Below are 12,700 nucleotides of genomic sequence, written 5' to 3'. Positions count from 1 at the left end.
TATGCCAGTTTCTAAATAAACCCAAGCTTCCTAACTACATAATAAAATACTTTTCTCTGCTTTTTAAAAAAAACATTTTTTTACTATCGGCAACCAAACACTAAAGTACAATGTTTCATATACTGTTTTCAATCAACTTGTCCCGGTTTACCAAAAAAAACAAAACAAAAAAACAAAAACAAATCAGGGTACTGCCTCGATTAATATGATCTGGGATGTGCTGAAAGCATTCCTACGTGATCAAATCATTTTTAAAGATATAACCATATAATTATGCTAAGGAGGAAGAAAAGGTTAAGTTGAAGAGTCATTATCATCAAAAATACTTTATTTGACTCAACTGAGCCATAAAAAATTGTATAAAATCATATACACTTCCACACAGAATAATAAATAGGCATTAAAAACAATTTAAAATACATATCCACGAGAACACTTTAAAACAGTCACAATCTAAATAATTTGCTGCGAATCCTAAACACAGTTAAAAATATAATTTAGGACTCCTTATATAACATCTATGCTATCTAGGGATAATAAATAAGTCAGCACAAACTCATGAGACCTAATCCCGGATGCTAATGATAACGGACAAAATAATTGCCTTCTCTGCTGAGTATAAAAAGTACAAAATAAGATAAAATGCTTCGTGCTTTGATATGTAGTACCATCACATGGGCAAGGTGGGAGTGAGAGTAACCACGTACCCTTGGCTGGGAAACCTGCCAGAAAATGTATTGTTTTTAATCGAAACCTAGTCAGCAGAAATGTTTAGCTCTCATTCAGACTTAGCTGCAAATAAAAAGCAGGCTATATTTGGGGCTGTCGATAAAACTCAATCTGCCTAGTTGGATTAATTGCCAGCCAGGACAGCTCGGAGCATTGGTAAAAAGTGCTTTAATTATTGCAGTTGACACATCGCTAAGAGGGGTGCCCATCCTGGAAAGCTTGTTTTGATGAATCTGAACCAGGCTATATCTACACAATTGTCCAGTTTCATACGATCAGTTAGCACTATTCTACAAAATGTGCCTCTGGATTATTCCAGATTTTTACCCAAAGCAAACAATCTCCTTATATACTTATTTTCAGGGGCAGCTCATCCACTAGGGTGGAGGAGCGTCGCCACACTGTTTTCTGTAATTACTACTATTTCATATTTCTGCTTCTCATACTGCGAGAAAGCAGAAGGGTTTGGTTGCTGGGTTCTGCTCTGTGCTCAGGGGAGGACTGATGTGCCCACTCCTGAGGGCTCCATGCCTGTTTGGTCGGCCCTATGGGGCTGCCCAAACCAGTCATGTGCACTCTGCCCTTTCTCCATGCAGGCTGCAATGCAGCCTACATGGACAAAATGGCCTCCCTGTAAACCCCTGGCTGGGTGGCGTCTCCACAAATCACAAAGCTGCCATTGCAGCGTTGTGATTGGCATGGGGAGGGGAGGGAGGCTGCCTGCTTCCGACCCTCCCCTCGTGACCCCTCACCAGCGATTAATGCCGGTCGCGACTGCTTATTTTCTGTTCCTTGCAGCGAATTACAGTTTATGTATCCCCAAACTCATTCAGGCTTAGCTGCAAATAAAAAGCAGGCTGTATTTGGGGCTGTCGATATAACTCCATCTGCCTAGCAGGATTAATCGCAAGCCGGGATAGCTCGAAGCATTGGTAAAAAGTGCTTTAATTGTTGCAGTTGAAATATCGCTAAGAGTATCTGGGGAGATAAAATATTCCAGGGTGCCCATCCTGGGAAAGCTTGTTTTGATGAATCTGAACCAGGGTATATCTACACAATTGTCCAGTTTCATACAATCTTTTAGCACTGTTCTACAAAAATGTGCCTCTGGATTATTCCAGATTTTTACCCAAAGCAAGCAATCTCCTTATATACTTATTTTCAGGGGCAGCTCATTCACTAGGGTGGAGGAGCGTCGCCCCACTGCTTTCTGTAATTACTACCATTTTATGTTTCTGCTTCTCACACTGCGAGAAAGCAGAAGGGTTTGGTTGCGGTGGGCGAATTCTGCTCTGTGCGCAGCAGAGGACTGGTGTGACCACTCCTGATGGCTCAATGCCTGTTTGGTCGGCCCTCTGGGGCTGCCCAAACCAGTCATACGCACTCTGCCCTTTCTCCATGTAGGCTGCAATGCAGCCTACATGGACAAAATGGCCTCCCCGTAAACCCCTGGCTGGGTGGCGTCCCCACAAATCACAAAGCAGCGTTGTGATTGGCATGGGAGGGGAGGAAGGCTGCCTGCTTCTGACCCTCCCCTCTCGACCCCTCACCAGCGTTTAATGCCAGTCTCGACTGCTTATTTTCTGTTCCTTGCAGCGAATTACAGTTTATGTATCCCCAAACTCCAGCCCCAAAAGAAACAACTGCTAGACATTTACTTTTAAAAATAGAAAGCAATTATTTGACTGGCTTGTGAGCTAGTCTCTTAGCAGATCTAAAAACAATTGACTTTTGAAATTGCATAGCTCTGACATTAAATAAAAACTTTCAATTAAAATCCACATCAAATGGCACTCATAAATATGTAAAATGAGGGACTTTTCTGATTTCTTCACCTGCAAGTAAAACATTTCTTCTTTTAGCTATTTTGGTCCACATTTCATTCTCAACGATTTAGTAAAATTAGTCTCAAGTCCTAAATTATTCATATAAACATTAAAAGCATCAAGCAAAGTTTTTAGGCCATTCACTGTTCTTACTTTGAGGACGGCATCATCTGGCTATAATAACACAGGGATTTGACATGAATTAGCCCATGAGATATCCTTCCCCACTTAATATAGACTTTCTCCTAGCCCATTGATATAAACTAAAAAAAGAAATGGCGCCAGGACACACCCCGGTTTAACCCCCACTTCAGAAGGGAATTCCGTTAAATCCCCATCCTTGCTGTAAAGGACTCTGACTGATGTGCACAACGATGGGCCAAAAACTCATTGTACCAGTGTTCTGCTCCCCCTGATAAGGAAGGTCGCTGTCTCGACAACATAGGGAAAAGGTTTTCTGCTCTGACGGCCCCCTACATTAGGGCCTCCAATGCCATGGCTATCTTATGAAGATATAATAGGCAGATGTGGTCAGACAAATCCTCATTGTTGGAGAATATTCCGGTGGATAAAAGAAGGAAGCGAAGGATATTCTGTCGGAAGGAGAAAGAGAATCTTCGGAGCTCATCGAGATTGCCATGGATGTGTCATCTACTGCCTTTTGCCAGATGGCAGGAGCAGCGGTGCTGCATCCCCAGGGTTGGCTGAGAGCGACTACCTTTCGTCTTGAAGGACAAGCCAAAGTACTTGATATACCCTTCGAAGGGGAGTGCCTGTTCGGCAAGCCATAGATGAGGCGCTACAGTCTATAAAAGCTGACACAGACTCAGCAAAACCACTTGCCACTCTCCAGCAACGCCGCTTCCAGTCCTTTCAAGGTATAGTTCGGGGGCAATATACATCTCGACTGCAATTCCAACAGCAGTTCCAGACTTATTCACAGAATACCTACCAACCATACAATCCTTCCGATCCAACACTGCACAGTCCCAACTAATTAAGACAAACAGGATGTAAGAGACAGCAATCTGCCGGAAGGTCTCAGGACTCTAACAGGAGACAATGAGTATCACCAGGCCCCTGTCATCACATTCCCACAGCAATTCGATTCCGCCTTCTCAAAATTCTTCCACAAATGGAAGATAATCTCATCTGATACATAGGTGTTAACCATATTCCAGCATGTTTCACCCTGGAATTCGTTCAGCACCCTCCAAACGCCCCACCGTGGAAAGTTCTGCTTCGTCATCTACCCGATCACTAGAAGGAAATTAAATCACTCCTTTCCAAACATGCCATAGAGGAGGTACCCCTCAAGCAACGCAATCAGAGATTTTATTCTCACTTCTTCCTCATTTAGAAGAAAACAGGAAAATGGAGTCAGGTCATGGACCTCCGAATGCTGAACAAGTTCATTAAAAAATCGATTCTTCAGGATGCTCTCTCTACAGGAGATCCTTCTTCTCATGGAAAAAGGGGATTATCTGTTTTCTCTCAATCTCCTCGATGCTAATTTTCACATTCTCATTCACCACAAGCATAGAAAATTTCTCAGGTTTGAAGTGACAGGGCACATTATCAACTCAAGGTGCTTCCTTTTGGTGTAAAATCAACTCCCAGGGTTTTCACCAAATGCATGGCCCCCATAGCTCCTTTCATAAGACGTTCAGATCACCAGGTGTTTCCCTCCCTGGATGACTGGCTATTAAAAGCTCCTGCGTTTTAAGCAGCCAAAACTTCCACTCAAGCCTGCTGGATTCTCTTTCAGTCTCTAGGGCTTTGTCCCACTCTGGAAAAATCATTACTCATTCCTTCCAAATCTCCGACTTTCCTGGGGGCATGCCTTAACACGGATCTCGCAGAGTATTATGTATTCAAGAGAAAACATGGCTTCTCTCATCAAAAAGGTCAATTTTTGTGAGAAAATTCAAGTCCATGCTGGGGATAATGTCCTCGTGCATCCCGCTCAATGTGCAATGGATTCAATCCATACGGTCATTCAAAGACATGATTCACATTTCGGCTCCAATTAAAACTGCAATGTCTTGGTGGAGGACCAAGGAAAAATGTACACAGGGCCTCTCCTTCATTAACACTGTGCCACAGTTAGTGATGACCTCGGATGCATCAATGAAGGGATGGGGGGGCTGACCTCAAGGAATTGCAAATTCACGGCAAATGGTCCAAGCAGGTGTCGAAATGCCACATAAACATTCTAGAGCTCAGGGCGGTATTCCTAGGCCTGAAAGCCTTCTTGCCACGAATCCAGGGCTCTCATTTCTTGTCCGGACGGACATTGCTACCACTATGTTCTACCTTCGCAAGGTGGCACAAGATCTCAAGTGCATTCCCTCCAAGCCCAACAGATTTGGGAGTGGCTTTTTGCCAACGACATCTCCTTGCGGGTGGAACACGTGCCAAGATACCACAACGAGTGGGCTGACTCTCTCAGCAGGGTGTCCAAGCAATGCCACAAATGGGAACTGAATGACCAGGTGCTGGTCTTCCAGTCCTGGTGTTAGCCAACATTAGAATTGGTTGCTATGTACTGATGGAGCAAAGTTTCGTATTAAAGAAACTTGCTTGTATGCAATCCTCAAACCAAAAAAGGCTTGGCATCCAGAGGATTCACAATTTTACTTAAGACCTACACCTCTAGTGGGAATAATTATCTCCACCCAGTCTCTGGTATTATATCCAAATTAATGTAGTCCTAGACCTCGTTAATTTCTGAAAAAACCTGTATAACAACCCTCCGCTGCCTGATAATCACTCCTCCACAGTCACCAAATCAGGAAAACTCAGAAGAATAGAAGTGAGAGTGAGAGGGCACCTCACGTACGCAACACCAGGGAGGCTACCAGCCGGTTCTCGCCAGTATGCCCACGTTTTATCATCATTGGTTGCCCACTCACAGGAGTCAGGAAACTAGTGTCCAGTGAAAAGAAAAGGAACAGATCAAGAAAGAGAATTTACTGTCCCCATTGAAAGAAAAAAGAAAGAAGAACCCTGTGTATTGCGAAGAACCAGATGTTCCAAGCAATATTTAAAATAGAGTTAGAAACTCACTTAGGGGTGCCCTCTTTATTCAAACTAGTGAGTCTACTCAAAATAAAAGCACTCGATGTTGCTAACCTTTATAAGGAAGGCCAACATGTTTCATTGCCACTTATCATTGTTCTGGCAAATTCATCAGGGCATAGGGTCTCAATCACTCGCCTCACTGGACAAATACTTTTGTGTTGCGGAAGGGCATGTAGAGGACGAGGGCATTCGTACCAGCCTCCACTATACCAAATGGGGTTGTGTTGAACACTCTTTCCCCGATTCTTAGAACTGCACTGTCGCTAACTCGTGTTCCACCGCAACCAGCGGGGACGAGAGACGGCCCATTCAGATATTGGTTGCGGTGGAACACGAGTTAGCGACAGTGCAGTTCTAAGAATCGGGGAGATAATTATTCCCACTAGAGGTGTAGGTCCTAAGTAAAATTGTGAATCCTCTGGATGCCAAGCCTTTTTTGGTTTGATGAATGTTGAGAGGAGGGCGGCTTGGCACTTACCCTCTAAGCTCCATGTTGTGATGTTGTATGCAATCCTCTCAAATAACATGTAATCACATAACCAATATGTTTTGTAAATACTAATATTGCATTATACATGACATACTGTATCTATGGGAAGCTTTCCTATGTGTATTACTAACAAGTAACCCGAGTGTCTTAAAATAGCCGCCAAAAACGCGGGAACTTCATTGCGCATGCGTCTCCTGCATCTACGTAGTATGACGCCTTCTATGCTTGGGGGGAAACTTTGCAGCTGCGCAATAGCTTTAATATGGCCGCTTGAAACTCACATGATAATGCACATGCTATTGCTTAAACTAAACCTTATAAGTTCTACTAAAAAACGAATGCGAAAGATTAAAATAAGTAAATGGGGATAGAGTAGAGATAAGTGGTATTCAGTGACATTGTTTATTTTCGCATTCTAACGTGTCTTTTTCTGACTTTATTAATAGTTCATATTCGGGCCTCAGAGGGTGACTGAAATCCCTACCCACCTGTCCAGAGCGCAGGCGCACAAAAACTTGCCGGAAACCATGATGGAACAACTTGAAACACAGCCAAGGCCACACTGGACAGAGATGCCTGAGAACTCAACCTATTGACCCGGACAAAGGACGAAATTATGAATAATGTTTCAAAATATATTGATCATAACGTGAAATGCGGGTGGGAATAAAGCTTTGGGAAAGTAAATTAAGTGGCGGAAACATAGAACAATGGTCCAAAGAGAAAATATTACTTTTAGTATGGTGTGATGAACTCACCTCCTTGCCCTGTCCAATCAGAATAGGGGAAAACACGAATATTGAAACTTTTGGGGGTGGTATACGAACACAGAATAGTATAATTGAGGTAAAGTTAGTTAGTTAACTGTCAGATTCGGACCCGTCATAAAGTCAGAGCGAGATCCTGTCTGTCAGACTCAGACCCGACACGTATTCTGCCACAGACTCTGTCTGAGACGCTGTCGCAGACTCTGCAGATGCCAGAGACCCTGCTCGAGAGACCAAGATACTGATCGATAATCCAATCATCTAGAGATGGGGTTTCGGAAGAGAAATTCGAGGAGAGTAGCACCAGAGAGGGGTGTGATGCTGGTGTTGCACTTAGAAGAGGTCACCTTCCCAGATCTGAACCTGTCCTGATCCTCAGTCTGCCACCTGTCCCGGTGGACTCCATTTGGCCCATCTTCAAGGAGTTGGGTTCATCTATCACCTTAGGTAAATATAATTCTGTGAAACCTGTCTTTGTACCTGCTCTCTTTTCCTCCCTTTTTACAGGTACTGTCATCATTGATCTTTTTATTGTGACTAGTTTTATTTGAATTTTAAGTTCTTCTTGAAGGAAGAAGGTGTTGACTGTAATTGAATATGACTCACAAAATTATTGATTAGATAAAGATTTTAAAACGTTTTGAGTTTGTGGTCATTTCGAACGAAAGTAAATGTAATTTCTACCTTAAACTAACTCAGCAACCTGATTCATTGAGTAGAGGAAATTTATTGACAGGAAGATTGAGTTGGTAAGATTTGGTAAAGGTGAATATCACATTACAGGTAAAATCTCAAAATTGATGACAGCAGGTTTTTACTAGCTTATCTGTATGAATGTTATGGGCCCTGGTGAGTATTTGGTATGTGTGTGTAACCCGAGCTGGTAACCCGCTCCATCAGTACCTCATCAAAAAGTGCACCTTTTTCGCAAGCAGAAATCCTCAACCGGAGTCGTGGGGAGATGCCTCTCTGTTTTCATGGGCTGGGATGTTCACATAGCCTTCCCTCCGTTTCCTCTCATCCCTTAAGTCCTTCAGAAAATGAAGCAGAAGCCGTGTTAGCTGATTCTCATTGCCCCCGTGTGGGCATGGCAATTCTGGTACACCGAGCTGCATCGCCTTTCAGAGTGTGCTCTGATTCTCTTTCTTCCAATGGAGCATCTTCTTTGCATGAACCAGGGCCAAGTTGTTCATCCGCAAATTCCCTATCTTCATTTGTCGGCTTGGCTCCTCACTTCGCTGAATTTGGAAATTTGAGCCTACCTGAAGAATGAAAAACAATACTGCAGAAGCTTCTTCCACGCCCAAGTGCTACACTGCAAAATGGAAGAGATTTTGCGGATGGTGTATTACCCATTCATTGCATTAATTTTTATCGTCACCGGAGGAAGTATTTCCTTATCTCTAGCACCTAGCCAAAGCAGAGTTCTCGCACTCTTCCATTAAAAGTTCACCTTGCTTTGATATACAGATATAGAAAACGCTCGGATCAATCTTCCTTGTGGTCCAATAGACTCATCATATAATTTATGAAAGGTCTCGTTATGGCCTATACACTGGATAGACCTCCCCCAGTATTGTGGCAGCTAGATACAGTTGTGTTGCAGCTTAAGCGACCTCCATTTGAACCAGTGCACAAATGGGAGTTAAAGTATCTTTCTTGGAAGGTGGCTTTTCTCTTGGCCATTACATCAGATGGAGGTATCAGCAAAATCCGGTGTTCACCATAAAAGAACCATATCTCCAGTCCCTGCCAGACAGGGTTATAGTGCGTACTAATCCTTCCTTCATACCTAAAGTGCCTTCGACATATCATCTCAATTAGCCTATAATCCTACTAACGTTCTTTCCTAATCCATCTTCGGCAGCGGAGAAAACTCTCCATTCATTGGACATCAAACGCTGCTTGAAGTTTTATCTGCAAAGAACAAAGATTTTCCATAAATTCTCTCATTTACTGATATCCTTCTCTGCGCCTAGAAAGGGACAGGCCTTGACAAGGGCCAGTATTGCTTGTTGGGTCACCTCAGCGATTTTCTACCTGCAAAGATGCAGGGTAATTCAACGAAGAAGGTAGCAACTGCTTCAACCCTGTTTGCGGGTTCATCTCTACCTGACATATGCAGTGCATAAACGTGGGCAAATGCTCACACATTCACGAAGTATTACTGCCTCGACGGTTGGAAGAAGGCAGATATAGCTGCACTTCATCGCCTCTTTGCTTAAGGCATGCTGCTATTAGCCTCCTTTTTCTTTATATCTCTGTTTGCCATTGTTTTTTGCTTGCATTATATGTACAGGTATTTATGCAAATTATTTCAAGTTTCTACTTCTTGCCTTATGGTATTTCTCTTTTATGTCATGGTGGGATAGTTTACCAACCCACCGCCATTGTTTTTTTTTTATTGCTGGTATACTGCTAATTAGTTGGATTCAAGCATGTGAATCTATAAAAGATACAATACTGGAGAAAAAAACAAGTTACTTACCTGTTCCCATTGGGCGCATAGTCAAGACTGACTTGCATATGGCTGGGTCCAAACTGCAATGGCATGGTGAGCAAAAAAACAATGAATTTAGGCCCAGATCTCTATACTGGGGTGAATGAATGCCATTGTTCTGCATTCTGTCCATCAATTGCTCTTTTTGCGTTTGTCACCCCGAGTGGGACAGGTAATGCCCAGACGTGGGTCCCGTGCGCTCCATGCCACTGGAGTCTAAAGCTATGCTGGCTGATGAGGGCTGAAAGCCCGAAACCGGTCCTAGGATGCTTGTTTCCAGTCCAGGGAGGACCTGGCCTGGTAGTTCGGGCTGGACTGTTCTTAGTAGGAGCAGGGTCAAGACTGATTTGCATATGGCTGGGTCCTAACTGGAATGGCATGGTGAGCAAAAAAACAATGGATTGAGGCCCGGATCTCTTTACTGGGATGAATGTTTGACATTGTTCTGCATTCTGTCCATCAATTGTTCTTTTTGCGTTTAAATGTGTAAGGGCTGATCCACCTCATCACAAACAAATACCACATGAGGCCTGCACTCTAGGATCACATACTTCTGTATTAAAATCTCCTACCCAGATAATTTGAAGCTTCTTTGGATGATCATGTTGGGCTTTTCATATTGCGTGCCCCAACCCATCTATGATCTTAGTCACAGTTGGGTCAAATATGTTATTATAATAATGAATAGCTGTTAGAAATGGGATTTCTGGTTGGCTAAGGCTTGCGCCAAAGCCAGGCAGAGACCACCACTCTAGTCAGGGCAAGGGAGTTACACGCCAAAGATAACCCCTGCTCACCCCCTTGGTAGCTTGGCACGAGCAGTCAGGCTTATCTCGGAGGCAATGTGTAAAGTGTTTGCGCATGCACCCAGCAACAACACCCTAGGTACACCACAAAAGGAACTCCACACAAGGTTATATATAAAAATAAACACACAAAAAGAGAACTGGGGGTCAAACAAAAGAAGCACGTAAAGAGATGAGCACAAATGCCAATAACCAATTGTGATACCACACAGGCATTAAGAGCAGAGCAAGGATTTCCATCAATCTACCTCTCAAAGTAGAGCAAGGATATGAGTCAGTCAAGCTCTAATGATCAATATCATCATTTGGTCATCCGCCAGAAATAGAAAGTCTGTCACTTGATCAAAAAGGACTGCTTCGCTGGCAAGCTCAGTTGCTCAGAGTAAGTGCCTTAGCGGGACCATACCAGAAGAAAGAGAAGGTATGCTCATGTCAATAATGGAAAAATCCTATGTGGTGCAGTGCAAAAAGTAAATAGGTGAAAAGAATTTAAAAATGTTGTGTGGAGAGACAAACTACTCTGAAAGATACCACCCTCCTCACACCTAATAAGAACGGTGCAGAAAGAACTCTAGCAGTAAACCCAAGTGACTGCTATCTTTAGGTCGACATGTTTCAGCCATAAGGGGAAATTCCCCACAGCTTTCTTCAGGACCTGTCTAAGTCACACACAGCTACTGCATACACACTCTATTCAAATTCTAGTGTGAAAAAACTAAATGTGGGTTGGAAAGGTGATACAACCTCACTCTGTACTAGTCCTCCGATCACTGGGTGCGTTTGTCACCTAGAAAAACGGAACAGTTATAATAACCATCTCGTACATCCCTTGTGCTTCAAAGTAAAAAAAACAGAAAAGCATTTCTGTGTCAGCTAGAATCCCTGTGGCTTACCCATCATGATCAGGGATCAAACCTCACCTCCCTGGAACCTGTCTCAGGTGTATGAGGCCCCGCTCTGTAATGAAAAAGAGCGAGGAGTTGATCATTTAAGAGGGAATGCTAAATTTTTACACATAACCTCGAGTGTAAACTCAAATCATATCAAAAAGTATATGTCTTTGACAGTGAGCCAATGTAAGTGCTCAGTGATATCAAAGTTGCCTCAAGGGCAGACACATATAATAACAGCAAGTATGCCTAGAAAAGTGCATAATGCTCAGCCCAACATGACACATTTCAATTCAATAAAAACCAGTGAGAAGCCTTAAACAAACTAAGTGCATACTTGCTAGGCATACTTGCTGTTATTATATGTGTCTGCCCTTGAGGCAACGTTGATATCACTGAGCACTTACATCACCTTCCCAACCCACATTTTTGTTTTTTCACACTAGAATTTGAATAGAGTGTGTATGCAGTAGCTGTGTGTGACTTAGACAGGTCCCGAAGAAAGCTGTGTGGAATTTCCCCTTATGGCTGAAACATGTCGACCTACAGATAGCAGTCACTTGGGTTTACTGCTAGAGTTCTTTCTGCACCGTTCTTATTAGGTGTGAGGAGGGTGGTATCTTTCAGAGTAGTTTGTCTCTCCACACAACCTTTTTAAATTCTTTTCACCTATTTACTTTTTGCACTGCACCACATAGGATTTTTCCATTATTGACATGAGCACACCTTCTCTTTCTTCTGTTATGGTCCCGCTAAGGCATTTACTCTGAGCAACTGAGCTTGCCAGCGAAGCAGTCCTTCTTGATCAAGGGACAGACTTTCTATTTCTGGCGGATGACCAAATGATGATATTGATCATTAGAGCTTGACTGACTCATATCCTTGCTCTACTTTGAGAGGTAGATTGATGGAAATCCTTGCTCTGCTCTTAATGCCTATCTGGTATCACAATTGGTTATTGGCATTTGTGTTCATCTCTTTACGTGCTTCTTTTGTTTGACCCCCAGTTCTCTTTTTGTGTGTTTGAGTTTGAATAGGGGATTAGAACTTGGGCAGGTCATAAAATACTTTTCCCTTAGACCCTTTTCTACTGGTTTGTTGGATATATATAAAAATAGCCTTTGTATTGTCAGAAATACATTAGAAACATAATCACATAATATACACTGTGCCAACTGGCACTAGGCAATATTCACAGGGGACTATTTACACACGACAGGGCCAATGGGGCCTCTGTCAAAACCATCACAAATCACCACTTGTAAATGTAGCACAAATAGGAAATGTAGCGCACAACCAGTAACTACTGGTAAAGTTAGGAACTTAGCATGATATCCTGCAATGTAAAACAGAGGATGCATAAACCACTTTGCGCATGAATCACCTTAGGCATACAACTACATTAGGCCCAAACTTCATTAGCATCACACATTACACAATAGGCATTTACAGTAGGCATCACAAGCATAAACACCTTAGGAAAGAATTGGCATAAAAATAGTGTACCTCAATCGGGGGCACAACGCACTGAAACTGGCCCCAGGCCAACTGGCCTCTCACAGGGCTCCAACGCCCTAGGTCCAACAAACGTCAGGACTGGCTAGGAAT

At 43.0% G+C, this 12,700-nt stretch overlaps 1 protein-coding gene across 3 annotated transcripts in view; it reads right to left on the bottom strand.

Moving 5' to 3' along the window:
* The window catches only part of NMU (neuromedin U), a 405,214-nt gene that overhangs the window by 84,983 nt on the left and 307,531 nt on the right, over positions 1 to 12,700 (bottom strand). The window lies entirely within an intron of this gene.

Source organism: Triturus cristatus, chromosome 2_2, assembly GCF_964204655.1.
Source record: "Triturus cristatus chromosome 2_2, aTriCri1.1, whole genome shotgun sequence".
Lineage (NCBI taxonomy): Eukaryota > Metazoa > Chordata > Amphibia > Caudata > Salamandridae > Triturus > Triturus cristatus.
Note: the sequence above shows the minus strand (reverse complement) of the source record. Positions and strands in the feature narration are given on the sequence as shown.